This window comes from Bos taurus, chromosome 9 (genome assembly GCF_002263795.3).
Source record: "Bos taurus isolate L1 Dominette 01449 registration number 42190680 breed Hereford chromosome 9, ARS-UCD2.0, whole genome shotgun sequence".
Classification (NCBI taxonomy): domain Eukaryota; kingdom Metazoa; phylum Chordata; class Mammalia; order Artiodactyla; family Bovidae; genus Bos; species Bos taurus.
Genome location: NC_037336.1, coordinates 37054615 through 37069201, shown reverse-complemented (window position 1 = coordinate 37069201; position 14587 = coordinate 37054615). Strand labels below are relative to the sequence as shown.

The 14587-nt window shown below is 39.5% G+C and overlaps 1 protein-coding gene across 10 annotated transcripts in view; it reads right to left on the bottom strand.

Moving 5' to 3' along the window:
• LOC104969531 (uncharacterized) overlaps window positions 1-14587 on the bottom strand; it is a 238519-nt gene that overhangs the window by 58919 nt on the left and 165013 nt on the right. The window lies entirely within an intron of this gene.

The following is a 14587-nucleotide window of genomic DNA, read 5'->3' as shown; positions in this document are numbered from 1 at the left end:
CTAAGGGAGAAATGGAAATGTGAAACACTTTTCAGCATGACATTCTGATTTATGACATTTGGTGTGTTGTGGCTTGTTTCTTTTGGAGATAGTGAAGTGAAAGTTGCTCAGTCATGTCCAACTCTTTGCAACCCCATGGACTATACAGTCCATGGAATTCTATAGGCCAAAATACTGGAGTGGGTAGCTGTTCCCTTCTCCAGGGGATCTTCCCAATCCAGGGATCGAACCCAGGTATCCCACATTGCAGGCAGATTCTTTACCAGCTGAGCCACCAGGGAAGCCCAAGAATACTGGAGTGGGTAGCCTATCCCTTCTGCAGTGGATCTTCCCAACCCAGGAATCGAACCCAGGCCTCCCACCTTACAGGCAGATTCTTTACCAACTGAGCTACCAAGGAGAGAGCATCCATGAAAATTAAATACAAATACTCTTTACATCTTTCCAACCAACAACCAAAACATGTAGCATCTCAACACTTGAAATATACTTTGCAAATCGATACAAAAGAACATTTCAACAGCATCTGGTTTTCATCTTTGGTTTCTTCCCTTCCATTCATTGTTGCTAACAACATAGAAAAATCTTTATAATCAGCAATCTACCAGTAAAAATCCACCTTGTTGTTATTCAGTTGCTAAGTTGCGCAACCCCATGGACTGCAGCACACCAAGCTTCCCTGTCCTTTACTACCTCCCAGAGTTTGCTCAAATTCATGTCCACTGAGTCAGTGAGGCTATCTAACCATCTTATCCTCTGCTGCCACCTTCTCCTCCAGCTCTCACTCTTTCCCAGCATCAGGATCATTTCCAATAAGTCGGCATCAGGTGGAGCTTCAGCTTCAAAAGTTCTCTCCTGCTACCAAAATCACTCTGACATCATGCTTCCCTTTACTAAAAGGTTGTTCTTTCCCTACAATGCAGTCCCTCTACATATCTACAAGCAAGTAACTCTGCATACCAACAAGCAACCTTTTACTATTCAAGTACGAAGATACCACCATAGAAGAATGTACTTGATATGTTTGTGGTGGGGCCCCGTATCGGGTGGGGCTGGGATGGGGATCGAATACACCTCACAGAACAGTTGTCACTGAGCTGAGTTTTCAAAGATGAGAGGAACAGTCCCTACAGATGTAGAGAAAAGGACAATGGAGACAGAGGAAGAAAGTTAGGTGCCCAAGGGCCCTACCAGACAGTTCTACTTCTTAATTACCCAGTTTCTCCTGCCTCAAGGCACCCCAGGGCACACTTTGCTCTTTAGCTGTCAATTTAGTGCTTCTTATTCCTTCCTAACACTTAAATCTCCCTCTTTTAACTCCAAGGTGAGGCTAAAGATTTGAATTTCTTTGAATCCTTCAAAAATGTATTCGACATTGTAAAGGATTAAATATACTTGGTGCAAAAAACTAATAACTTTGTCTCTATATTCTTTATATTCCTTGAGTTCTTTAAGCTTGTAGTTGTCCATGATAAAATCCAAACTTTTTAGCAGGACATGCAAAGTCCAGTCTGGTCTGGAGCTAACCCACTCCTCTCTCTCAGCCTCATTTTCCCACCACTGTCAATGCCGCCTCCTCCCCTACTCACATTATAGTTCCGCAAACATACACTCACACACTTCCCTTAGGTTACAATAGTGTACTACTTGACATTCCTCCAGTTGGCCTTGTCTTGCTTCATGGATTCCTGAAACTTCACATCTTCCCTCTGTCTGTATTGCCCTTTCCTCCCTAATCTATGGGACCACCCCTCTTTTCAATCTCAGAAACTCAGCTCAGTGAGAACTGCTCAGTGAGGTCCATCCCATCCCCAGGGTGGGGTCACCACACCGGGCACATTCTTCTCTGGCGTATCTATCACATTCTAAAGTTACTAGTTTGTTTGTGTCTCTCTCCTACTGGACAATGAGATTCTTGACGTCCATGTCTTATTCATCATTGTTGGTCAGAAGTCTAATTAATGTGGCAAAAGTGAAAGTCAGTGTGTAAAAGTGAAAGACAGTCATGTCCGACTCTTTGCGACCCTGTGGACTGTAGCCCACCAGGCTCCTCTGTCCATGGGGATTCTCCAGACCAGAATACTGGAGTGGGTAGTCTATCTCTTCTCCAGAAGATCTTCCTGATCCAGGAATTGAACTGGGCTCTCCTGCATTGCAGGTAGATTCTTTACCAACTGACCTACCAGGGAAGCCCAATTAATATGGAATATTATACAAAGTTTTGAAAGGAATAAAAACATTACAAATACAGAAGCAAGGGTCTCCCCCTCTCTTGGAAAATTTAAAAACTATTTAGATGGATTAGATATGTATATATTAAGAATATCTGTAAACAACTTGCATCAGTAAGGGTCCTGTCAGGAGACAGAAATCAGATCAGTAGTTTGAATAGAAAATAAAGTAATATAAGTAATTATTAATTCATAAAAGGAGGTGAACTACTAAAAGGACTAAAAGAGAACTCTAAGCAGTCTGGAGTTTCGCTGTGCAAAAAGGCAGCTACTACCTCTTAGCTGAGGGAAAGGGACCCCAAACTGAAATGCAGATTTCTTCAAAGACGGTGTGGTCTGAGAGTTCAATCAAAGCTACCACAGATATGGTCTATAAGAGGTACTCAGAAGCAGCCCCTGGTTGATGAAAGTGTACCCTGAGAATGTAGCTGGAACTTCCAGACTTCCACGCTGAATAACAAATGGAAGCCTGGAACCGGGAGGGAAGTATCAACCTGGCACTATCAACTTGTAGTATCCCTCTAGTGCCCTCTATTGGCAAAGTTGAGCATCACACCAGCAGCAAAGGAAAAATGTTTACAGGGTCCAGTTCATTTTCCCAAAGCAGGGCAGAGAAGGGTGGATTCAGAGCTGAAAGACAATAAAATGATCACTGTAACAAGCTTCAAAGCAAAATTAAAGAATGGAAATTTATATACAGTATAATATAAAATTAATATAATAAAGAAGTACTGTGCTTAGTCACTCAGTCATGTCTGACTCTTTGTGACTCTATGGACTGTAGCCCACCAGGCTCCTCTATCCATGGGGATTCTCCATGTATTCAGCAAGTATTCAGTATTCAGCAAGAATACTGAAATGGACTGCCATTCTCTTCTCCAGGGGATCTTCCCAACCCAGGCACTGAACCCAGGTCTCCCACACTGCAAGCAAATTCTTTACCATCTGAGTCACCAGGGAAGCCCCACAGAAGTACTAAGGCCAGTTAATCCATACTATTTCTAAAAGAAAACTGTAAAAGTCTTTTTTATTTTTTTTTAATAAACCAACAAAAATTTTAAAAGAGAGCCTTGCAAAAAGTAATACAGCTTGGTTCAAATTAATTACAGGTTTTTAAATCCCAGGAGTTAAACACATTACTTTTTCTTTTTTCTCTTTGAAATCTAATAAAAAGGAAGGTTTATGTAACCTGAAATGAGGAGTATGGAATATTTGAAATATTATCAGAATTGTCCCAGATGACCCTAACCAGAACCTGCAATAGGACATATTTTTCACACAGCAGAGTTACTTCTTTACTGCTTTTCAGAGTAATAAAGAGATGATGTATGTGTGCAGGCTCAGTCGCTCAGTCATTTCCAACTCTTTTGCAGCCCCATGGACTGTAGCCCACCAGGCTCCTCTGTCCATGGAATTCTCCAGGCAAGAACACTGGGTTGCCATTTTCTCCTCCAGGGCATGTTCCCAACCCAAGGATTGAACTCTGTCCCCTGCTTTGGCAGGTGAGTGTTAACCACCGAGCCACCTGGGAAGCTCCAAGAGATGATATGCTATGCTATGCTATGCTATGCTAAGTCGCTTCAGTCATGTCCAACTCTGTGCGACCCCATAGACAGCAGCCCACCAGGCTCCCCCGTCCCTGGGATTCTCCAGGCAAGAATACTGGAGTGGGTTGCCATTTCCTTCTCCAATGCATGAAAGAGAAAAGTGAAAGTGAAGTCACTCAGTTGTGCCCGACTCTTAGCAACCCCATGGACTGCAGCCTACCAGGCTCCTCTGTCCATGGATTTTCCATGCAAGAGTACTGGAGTGGGGTGCCATTGCCTTCTCCGAAGAGATGATATAGAAGGCTAAAAATGAACAATGAGAAATAGAAACACAGAAATCTAATTTTGGGGAAGTAAACAATAATACTTCCACGTAATAGAATGAATGAATAAAATACATTTATATTCCAAGAAGGGACCAGTCAAACTTTCCTCTTAGACACTGGGTATAGGACAGAAACCCTTAGAGGATGAGAGAGTCATGACTTGGGTTCGTTTCCCTGAAATCTGGGCAACATAACCCATGCCTGCCCAGTATCTGTGTTACTTTGCCTAAACTGTTTCATTACCGACATGGATTCAGATGTTGTCAATCCAGTTCTGCATAGAGATGGTTTCATTTTTCAGGATGTGTAATCTGGAATCATGAAAGCGGTTGACAAGATAGGCATTTCATTCTAGAGTTTGGAAGACAGGAAGAACGCTGAGAACTCTGCTGAAATGACAAGCTGAAAAAGCTTTGCTAATGCAATTCATATTGAGTAACAAAGTCTCTTAAACATATAAATGTCAAAATACTGTCAGACAGATATTTGTTTCCAAGTGATACAATAGTATTTGAGAACTGACAGGCTATGGGGCTCTGGACATCACAGCACTGACATCAGGGGCATCGAATTCTGGTTGTATTTTTCCGCAGACTTTGGCAGCAAGGGCTATGACTATCTGTGACATGGCTTTGCCTGTTGGGTTTCTCTTCAGTTCAAAATCAGCACCACTCTCCTTACTGTGTTCTTTCTTCCTTATCGCCTCAATATCTGAAGATTTCTTTATTTGATTTACCTTGGACAACCTCCAGACACAGACCATTGGATTTTACTAAGAAACCGGCAGCACCCTCTGGAACTGCTTATTTTTTCTGGCAGAAAGGCACCCATGATGCATTGCTTCCTCTCACAAAGCTAATTAATTGCAGTGCCTGCACCATAGGACTCATCTTGAAAGGACAGGTCACTGAAAGAAAGTTGTTCTTTCCCTTGGGGGAGCATCTGGGAGCAATATTCCTGCATGTCGAATCTGTTAGCTCCTGTCTCAACCACACCAAGACACCTGGCCACCAGATTCACACGCCAGCTTGCCAAATCTCATCAGTTCATCGACAGCACAGAGGGCGTTTAGATTGGGGTGGCCCAAGGGTGGAATCCTCACCAGAGAAAATATCACATTCTATCCTTTTTCACTGAACAATGATTATCAGAGAAAGCTGAGCAGCCAATGGTTGTTGTTTTCCTTAGGGTCTGGTACACACTCATCTGGTCCCAGATCAATTTGTTGAGCATCTATTGCAAAAGTGAACTCAGATCATATTTCTTAAGTACTCATCAGACTTTCTTGGGCACCCAGATATGTTTTTCTCAAGGTAAATAGAGGCCACCTTAGTCATCCCTGAGCATTTCTGATGAGATTCATTACACAGCTTAGGAAGGATTGTTTATATGGTTAGATAATGTGCTGGAGATTTTTTAATGAGGCTCAGGTACTTTAGCTGTTGCCCAAGAATGCACTGCGGTTTCAGTTCAAACCAGACTGCACTCATCAACACATGTTCCTTTGATGAATTTTTATTTATGTGAACTGACAAAGCACTGTGATTTTTCCATCAGTCATCAAATCTGCCCTTACACAGTTGGCAATAAATGTTTATTTTCTTCAGTAAGAATGATCTAAATATGCTTGCAACCTGCTGTTTGTTATGATATTTTTATAACAATGGTAACTTCTTTTTAAAAAATCTGATTCAAACATTACACAGCTTTTCATTGGGTTCAAAACTAGGGAAGTCTCATTTTTGCAATTTTACTCCTATGACACTCACCAAGTACCTAATGATGTTAGATTGCTCTATCTCAACAGCTACTCAAGGCTCAAACACACTAAAGGAAATTAAAAAAGATAAGAAAAAAAGAATATCCTGGCCATTGATGGAAACAAGATGCAATAGATCTGCTCTCAATGAACATGACTGTATGGGAAACCTGTGAAATATCAGGCTGATGTCTACAAATGCTCCTTATCAGGGCGATAATGAAGAAAAAGCTGATGAACACTGACATATGCCTCTCTCTAATTGCAAATACTACAACACGGGTTGCTATCACATCTTCCCACAGTTTAAAACCTCTCAACATTTCCCTATTACAGACAATCCCTTACTAAATCACAAACTCATTAGTCTAATATCCAAGGCTCCATATGCTCTCAAAACAATCCACTTATTTAGCTTTCTTTTTCAATCCCATTTTATAACTCTCCTGTTTCAGAAAACTAATCTTATCATTTCTTAAATTTCCTTGCCCCTCTGCCTTTGTTTACACTGGTCCCTCCATCTAAGAACAAGTTCACTCTTTTATTCTCTCTTCCATTCCTCCTCCCAAATTTTATCTTTCAAGGCCTGGTTCAAACATCACTTCTTCAAGGTTCCCCACACTCATGAGAGTAATCCAAGAGATCAGCCTTCCCTTTGAACGTCTAACCAGTCAGTAATGCTTACTTTCACTTTACTTGGAATTAAAATTATTTAGGACTCTCACAACTACCAGTTAAGTTGTGAAAAAAAGAATTGTTTTGCAGAATTCTGTAAGTCCCAATGATCTAACATAGTATTTTGAACATAATAAATACTCAGTTTTTTCAACTGAAAGAAATTATCCTTCATTGCTTTTTTGGGAAGGAAAGTATACTTTTTGTCACATCTTGATCCCTGAGTCAATATGGCAGTTTGCTTGAATCCTTAATGAACTGTTGCCTTCTCATAAGTGGTGATGACCACAAACCATTGGTTATGTTATTGTGGCTATCTAAAGTTATCTAAAGTAATATACAAATGGCGCTGTCTCAGGGAGATAGGTACTTGCACTGCTCGATGCCCTCTTGGTTATCCAGGTGTTTTCTATTTCTTCCAGTGCCAGAGTGGCTTGTGTTGAATCTGGAAAGACAGATGCCTTAGCAATTGCTAATAGACCCCTTAATGCACGGATGATGACAGTATGGTAATAACTTCTTGAGTTCCTTTGATTAGTGATAGTTTCCTAGCCAGTTTCAGTTAAGGGACTAGCCTTCCAGGGGAGCTTTTCTGCAGCAGATCAAGTAAACAGCAAGCACATTCTGCATGCTGAATCAGTTGGGAGTAGTTGGTCAATGATTCAGAAGAAAGAAATACTTCTTTCTGATTTTCAAAATGTCTGAAGCTTAGTTAGGGAAAAAAACATCACTTTAAAAAAGTCTTTTTGAAATCACACAGTTTAGGACTGGCAGAGCTTGGAACACCAATCTGATTTTAGAGATGGATAACTTTGGTCGTGCTGGCCACACATAACACTCTTTTCCCAGTGTCCTCACACTCTGCCATTCTTTTCCTGCAAAAGGCTTCCCTTGTTGGTCAGATGTAAAAGTATGTACTTTGTCAGTGGACTTCCCTGGTGGCTCAGACGGTAAAGCGTCTGTCTGCAACGTGGGAGACCTGGGTTCGATCCCTGGGTCGGGAAGATCCCCTGGAGAAGGAAATGGGCAATCCATTCCAGTACTGTTGCCTGGAAAATCCCATGGACAGAGGAGCCTGGTAGGTTACAGTCCATGGGGTCACAAAGAGTTGGACACGACTGAGCTACTTCACTTTCACTTTCACTTTGTCAGTGGAGAAAGCACAAAGGACATGAATGGGCCCCAAATTTCTAAAGATAGTCATCAGCCCTGAAAATCCTCTACATGGCTATACCCACTAGTCTTAGCTATGAGGAAAGGAAGAAATGCAATTTTCTTCATTGCTATTATTGGTCTATTAATTGTCAAATTATGGGATAAATTTTTTAGGAAAATGGGTCAGGCATCATCCCTAGACACTGGATCAATGTTCTCTGGTACTCACTGATATAAATGGACCTAAATGTCAGTCAACAGATGAATGGAAGATGTGGTGTATAAATACATATACATATGTGTGTGTGTGTATATATACATATATAAAATACTAGTCATAAGAATGAAATCATGCCATTTGCAGCAACATGGATGGACCTAGAGATTATTATATTAAGTGAAGTATCATAAGTGAAGTCAGACAGAAAAAGATCAATATCATATCTATCATTTATATGTGGAATATAAAAAAATGATACAAATGAACTTATTTTAAAAACAGAAATAGACTCACAGACAGAAACAAACTTTCAATTACCAAAGGGAATTGGTGTGAGGAGAGATAAATAAGGAATTTGGGATTAACACATATGTACTACTCTATATAAGGGTATCACCCTGGTGGCTCAGATGGCAAAGAATCTGCCTGCAATGCAAGAGACCCAGGGTCAATCTCTGGGTTGGGAAGATCCCCTGGAGAAGAAATGGCAACGCACTCCAGTATCCTTGTCTGGAGAATCCATGGACAGAGGAGCCTGGCAGGCTACAGTTCGTGGGGTCACAAAGAGTCAGACATAACTGAGCGACTAACACACACATATATAAAAGAGGTAAACTACAAGCACCTACTTATAGCACAGGGAACTGATTTCAATATCCTGTGATCATCTATAATGTAAAAGAATCTGAAAACACATATGCGTAACAATTATTTTGTTGTACACTTGAAACTAACACATTATGAATTAAATATAATTTAGAAAAGAATAGGATATCAAGATGAGACCTGCCACCATTTTTTAATTGGATCCATTCCTTTTTCATAATAGCTGGATTATGCCAATATTTATTTTCAAAGTTCTTTTCATTCTCAGTGTAATTCTTCCATTTATAATTTATTTATAGCATTCACAAAACTATTCCTAAAAGTAAACTCTATTGAAATATATAATTAAAGACATAAATTTGCTCAACTATTATACCCATTGTGCATTTTTGTGTGTTGACTACAGTCTTCTAGGGAAAAAAAACCTTGCAGAGGGTAATATATGAAATCCAACCCACTCCCCCAAACTGCCTTTGTTCTTCACTACTGGAAAAAGAGTCCCTTCCCCATTTCCTGTGATGGCGGGGGGGGGAAGATAAAATGCACGGTGGTGTTTTTGCTAACTGTATTAGATCATCAGTCCCATCACTGTTTCACAGATTAATACTGGGAACGTGATGAATTGTCTGTTCCTAATGCCTTCTTCAAGAAGCTCTTAGAAATAATCAGAAACTTGACACTGACGGAGATGGAAGCAACAAGAAGAACTTGATGTTTGTATGAAAGCCATCTTCTCTCATGTCTAATTAGCAACAAAATGGGGTGTACGATTTCTATCTCTGTAGACACACGCAGTAACTTTTGTCTACTTTTGCACAGAACATAGCACATGGTATGCATCTGTTCTTAAAGTTTTCAACCTCTCATTATCTAGAATTGAAACAAGAATATAAAAGTTCAGAGGATTAGTTCCCTCGCAGTTCTCACCAATGATACTTGATTGCTTAGAGTAACTGCAAAAAGTCTGAACAGATCTTAGTATAAAATCTACTTCTATTATATATGAATACACACCCATACTACTGACATTATATATACCCCCTCTCTCTCTCGCTCTCTTTCTCTTTATATATATATATATATATATACACATACACATATAGGTACATACGTACAATTTATGCCTAAAATTAAAGATAACTCTTAGATAATGTATTTAATTACTAGAATACTCCATAAACTGATCATTTTAAAGAGCAGAATTTGACTTCTAATATTTTTATTCATATTTAAATTATATTTTACTATAAAAGTTTATAGTATTTCTCATTTCACCAATGGAAAATTTGTATATTAATGAGGATTTCTGATTTTACCCAACAGAACATAGAAGACTGCCACATCCTAAATAGAGGGGCTGAGTAAACAGGTGATTTGTTCCTTCGTTTGTCTGTTATGTTCTTTGCCTCACTTCTGTTTACAGATGACTGTGAATAGACTTACAAAAATCAAAACAATAAAAAGATGAAAGTAAATATAACTGAGAATAGATTATTTAAGGCCAAACTTCAATAAATATCACAAGGGTTCTAAGGGCTTATAAATTTCTACATGATCTAAACTTAACTCCTTGTAAGTTGGTTTTTTTTTTTTTTTTTTTGAGTAGAAACAACAGGAGATAAAATGAGTTACATAATCTTTTTGGTAGTAATGAAGAAAATACTGATGTGCACACCTCAACACCCCGATTTTGAAAGAAGTTTGCCCTCTGAGTGTGCTCAGTAAAATTCACAACCATCAGTGTGATCTGTCAGCTATGAGAGATACATTTATATAAATTTTACATTTACATAGATATAAATACACACACACAAGACTTTGAAATATCCAAACTAAGGTTAAACTAAAATTTAACATAACAAGGCAAATCTATGATGGTATAGGCTATATTAAGAGGAATCCTAACAATATATTTTGTTCACCTGGGAAAACCACTATACGACTAGAAAGGGGATGTTCCTCCTGTACCAACTCAAGAGAAAGCTAATGACACAGAAGATGGTACAGGGTTATCCAGCATCACCCTGGAAGGAGAAAAAATTTGGCCTTGAATTACAGAGAAATGAATGTTTTATTGGCCAGGACAATGCACTAGACCCTAAGCCCAAAAGAATTTCTCTTAAAATTGTCCATCTCTCTTGGTTCTGCTTCTTGTGTTTTTTCAGCAAACTTAAAGATGGCAGGAAAAGACCTCAGATGAAGGACAATGGCATTCCACATTAGGATTCTGACTTTTAGAAGTTTGAGCAGAGTGAATTGGCTTCACTGAGTCTCATCAAACCTGGAGCACTGACAACTCAGTGAGAATTTCAGTAGAAAGTCATCTTGGCTTCTCCCAGAGACACTCAACCTCATTCTGCTGCTGCTGCTGCTAAGTTGCTTCAGTCATGTCCGACTCTGTGCGACCCCATAGACAGCAGCCCACCAGGCTCCCCCATCCCTGGGATTCTCCAGGCCTCCCCCTCCACAAATATTCTTATTGTTAGAAAGAAACAAATCACTTCATCAAAGAAAAAAAAAATTCCTAGTACTAAATCTGAACAATTTTTCAGGTAATATTTTAGAAGTGTACTCTTGCCTAAGTAGTAGATGACATCTGGAAACATAGTCAGGTGGCTGATAGTTTCATAGGACATGCCACGAAAGCTTAGGGAATAATAATTCTGAATGGGGTAAGACAATGTGGTCTGAGTGATACTGCTTGCTCTTCAGTGGTCTGGCCTGATGCATGCAGAGAAATTTGAGGGCCCAGGGAATCATCTTCAAACCACCCTCCGAAGGGTCACTTCCTCAGCAGGGCTTCGGAGAAAGGGGCTGGAGGCCATCCAGTTTCATTCTCTGTGGAGAGTCAAAGTCTGAATGGAGAGTAGAAGGTCCACATCCTGAGTGGATTGGTTGAAGGAGCAGCCTACACGTCAGGATTTGGGAAGGGGTAATTATTTAGTTTTAGATCCTTTTGTGGAAATAAGCCTAACCAGGATCCCTGCCTCAAAGAACTGTTCAACTGCCTCCACTGAAAAGATAATTGATAGAAAAGTGCAGATTTTCTTTAAGTCTTTTTTTTTTTTTTTTTTTGAGATTTTTTTGATGTGGATCATTTTTAAAGTCTTTATTGAACTTTTTTACAACACTGCTTCTGTCTTATGTTTTGGATTTTTGGCCATGAGGAATGTGGGATCTCACCTCTCTAACCAGGAATCAAACCCACACCCTCTGCACTGGAGATGAAGTTGTAAACACTGGACCATCAGAGAAGTCCCTGTGTTTAGTCTGTTGTGGCAAATAAGTAATGGATGAATCAGCTCCTTAAGATCTCCACCAAGATGGGTTTTACCTGGAAATTTTTCAAAGCAGAAATTATCACATAACTAGCCCAGGTCCCCATTTCTTGGTGCCTATGAAGATACAACCAAGACACATGGTCATGGGGCATCAGTGTACATGTTACAGAAATAAAAGGTATTTATTTAGTCCAGTACTGTAAATTTACATTAAAATTACTCTTTGTTGGGATGTTTATAATTCACTGATTTCATTAAGCATCTTCCTAATTACTATGAACAAGTCACATTTCACTATAATGGTAGTCATTATAGATTAATACCAAACTCTTCTTTCTTGTTTATAGTCTTGGTGCCCTTTGTTGATGAGGGATTAACAATCTTGAACTTTAATTTCTTAGAAATAAGAAAATAATTTTATATAAAATGCAGGTAAGGATAAAATTTTAAATCACCCATAATTGCGACACCCAGAATAACAGTTTGGTGTATAACTTTATCCTCCAGATTATAAAAAAAAAAAAATGCTATAACACATATCAAGAGAAAAAAAGAGAAAGCCTCTTGGTTTAAACTAGTGATTAAGAGCAGCCCCCAGAGCCTATGGTTGATACTTATTAGCTAAGTGACTGAGCTTGCACACACATTGTTAACCTCTCTATACCTTCATTTTCTCATCTCTAAATTAGATGTGTGTTTGCTGTATAAATGGTATCCTTACATGCCAGCTCACAAGGTCAAGTCTAAAGTAACTGATGAGAAGAGTAAAGGGCTATCCTTCATGGGAAATAGATGGGGAAACAGCAGAAACAGTGTCAGACTTTATTTTTCTGGGCTCCAAAATCACTGCAGATGGTGACTGCAGCCATGAAATTAAAAGACGTTTACTCCTTGGAAGGAAAGTTATGACCAACCTAGACAGCATATTCAAAAGCAGAGACATTACTTTGCCAACAAAGGTCCATCTAGTCAAGGCTATGGTTTTTCCAGTGGTCATGTATGGACGTGAGAGTTGAACTGTGAAGAAAGCTGAGCACCGAAGAATTGATGCTTTTGAACTGTGGTGTTGGAGAATACTCTTGAGAGTCCCTTGGACTGCAAGGAGATCCAACCAGTCCATTCTAATGGAGATCAGCCCTGGGATTTCTTTGGAAGGAATGATGCTAAAGCTGAAACTCCAGTACTTTGGCCACCTCATGCGAAGAGTTGACTCATTGGAAAAGACTCTGATGCTGGGAGGGATTGGGGGCAGGAGGAGAAGGGGACGACAGAGGATGAGATGGCTGGATGGCACCACTGACTTGATGGACGTGAGTCTGAGTGAACTCCCGGAGTCGGTGATGGACAGGGAGGCCTGGCGTGCTGCGATTCATGAGGTCACAAAGAGTTGGACACGACTGAGCAACTGAACTGAACTGAACTGATTGTCCTTATTTCCTTCTATGTAGCCTACTTTTATTATTTCTTACTGATCTTTAATCTTCCTTCTCTCTTGATTATAAAATTTAATATTAACCAAACTCCTTGAGCATATAATGTAAACTCTTTTTAGAAAAAAAAAAAAAAAAACATTGTACATGATCATTTGGCAGATTTTTACATAACAATTCAAGCTCTTCAAAGCCCTTACACAGTTCCATGAAGACACTAGAACCCTTATCTTAGCTGTCCTTTCTTCCTCTGCTCTCTGCACTTTGATTTTCTATCTGATTTTACTCCAGATGATACTTTGGAACCTTTTCTCCAGCCACTGACAGGATAGACTTTCCATTTGCTTCTGCAGCTCACAGCAGCTGTGGGGCAAGTCGGCCTGGATAAAGGAGGGGGTGTGAGTGTGTCAGGAAAATGAAGAGACCACGTCAGCAACAGCTTCCTATGACCTGCTGGACGCACCAACAATCAGCTTAGTCACTTATTTAGAGTCAGTTTTAAATGTGACAAAAATATTTGTGAATTACAGACATGTGGGGAGAGAAACAGAAGGAATAGTATAAAACAATGAGACAACAGCCCCCAAACAAGCAGACAGTTCTGAAAAATATGGGAACGTTTTTGTGGGATTCTGGCTACCAGATGCTCATTGTTCAAAGATCTAGTTACTGTGCAATTCGCAGAAGGCTGAAATACCAGGAAATATACTAATAGCATTTGCAGTCTATCCCAAACCAGGAAGCTTGCAAGAGAGCTCCTGGCTGAGCATGTGAGCTCAGCCCTTTGCTTTGTTCCTGCAGCAACCTGATCACTTGCTTAAGTGGAGAAATAGACTGTTTTTCAACTTTGCCTTGAAGTTGTGAAATTCCTGTCATAAAAATAAGAAATTGTATATGAAGCCTCAGGGTCAGATCACCCACTGGTTTCAGGCATTCTCAATAGAGTTATTATGCTTTGGGGCAAGAAGGTGAGGGCAGATTATGGTTTCTTACCTGTATTTGAATTTCCTGATATTTGTTTCCTTGAGAAAGACTCTTATCATTGAAATGTTTAATGAGAGCTGGGTTTTTTTTCCACAAATCCAATTTTTGAAATAGGAAACTCCAGGATGGAATAGTCACAGAATTTAAAAATGAGTTTTATATGTTATTTTTTTATCTGATGAAAAACACCAATCTTAGAATTCAATTTGTATTTTCAGACAAAAGAATTTCATACAATTCTTCTTTTCATACTCCAGTAACATACTTAAATACTGGAAAATACTCACTTTGGCAGAGGTTAATTTAAAAAAAAAAAGACAAAAGATCCAATAGCACATGACATCCCACAATATTCTCCTCAGTTGTTAGTCAC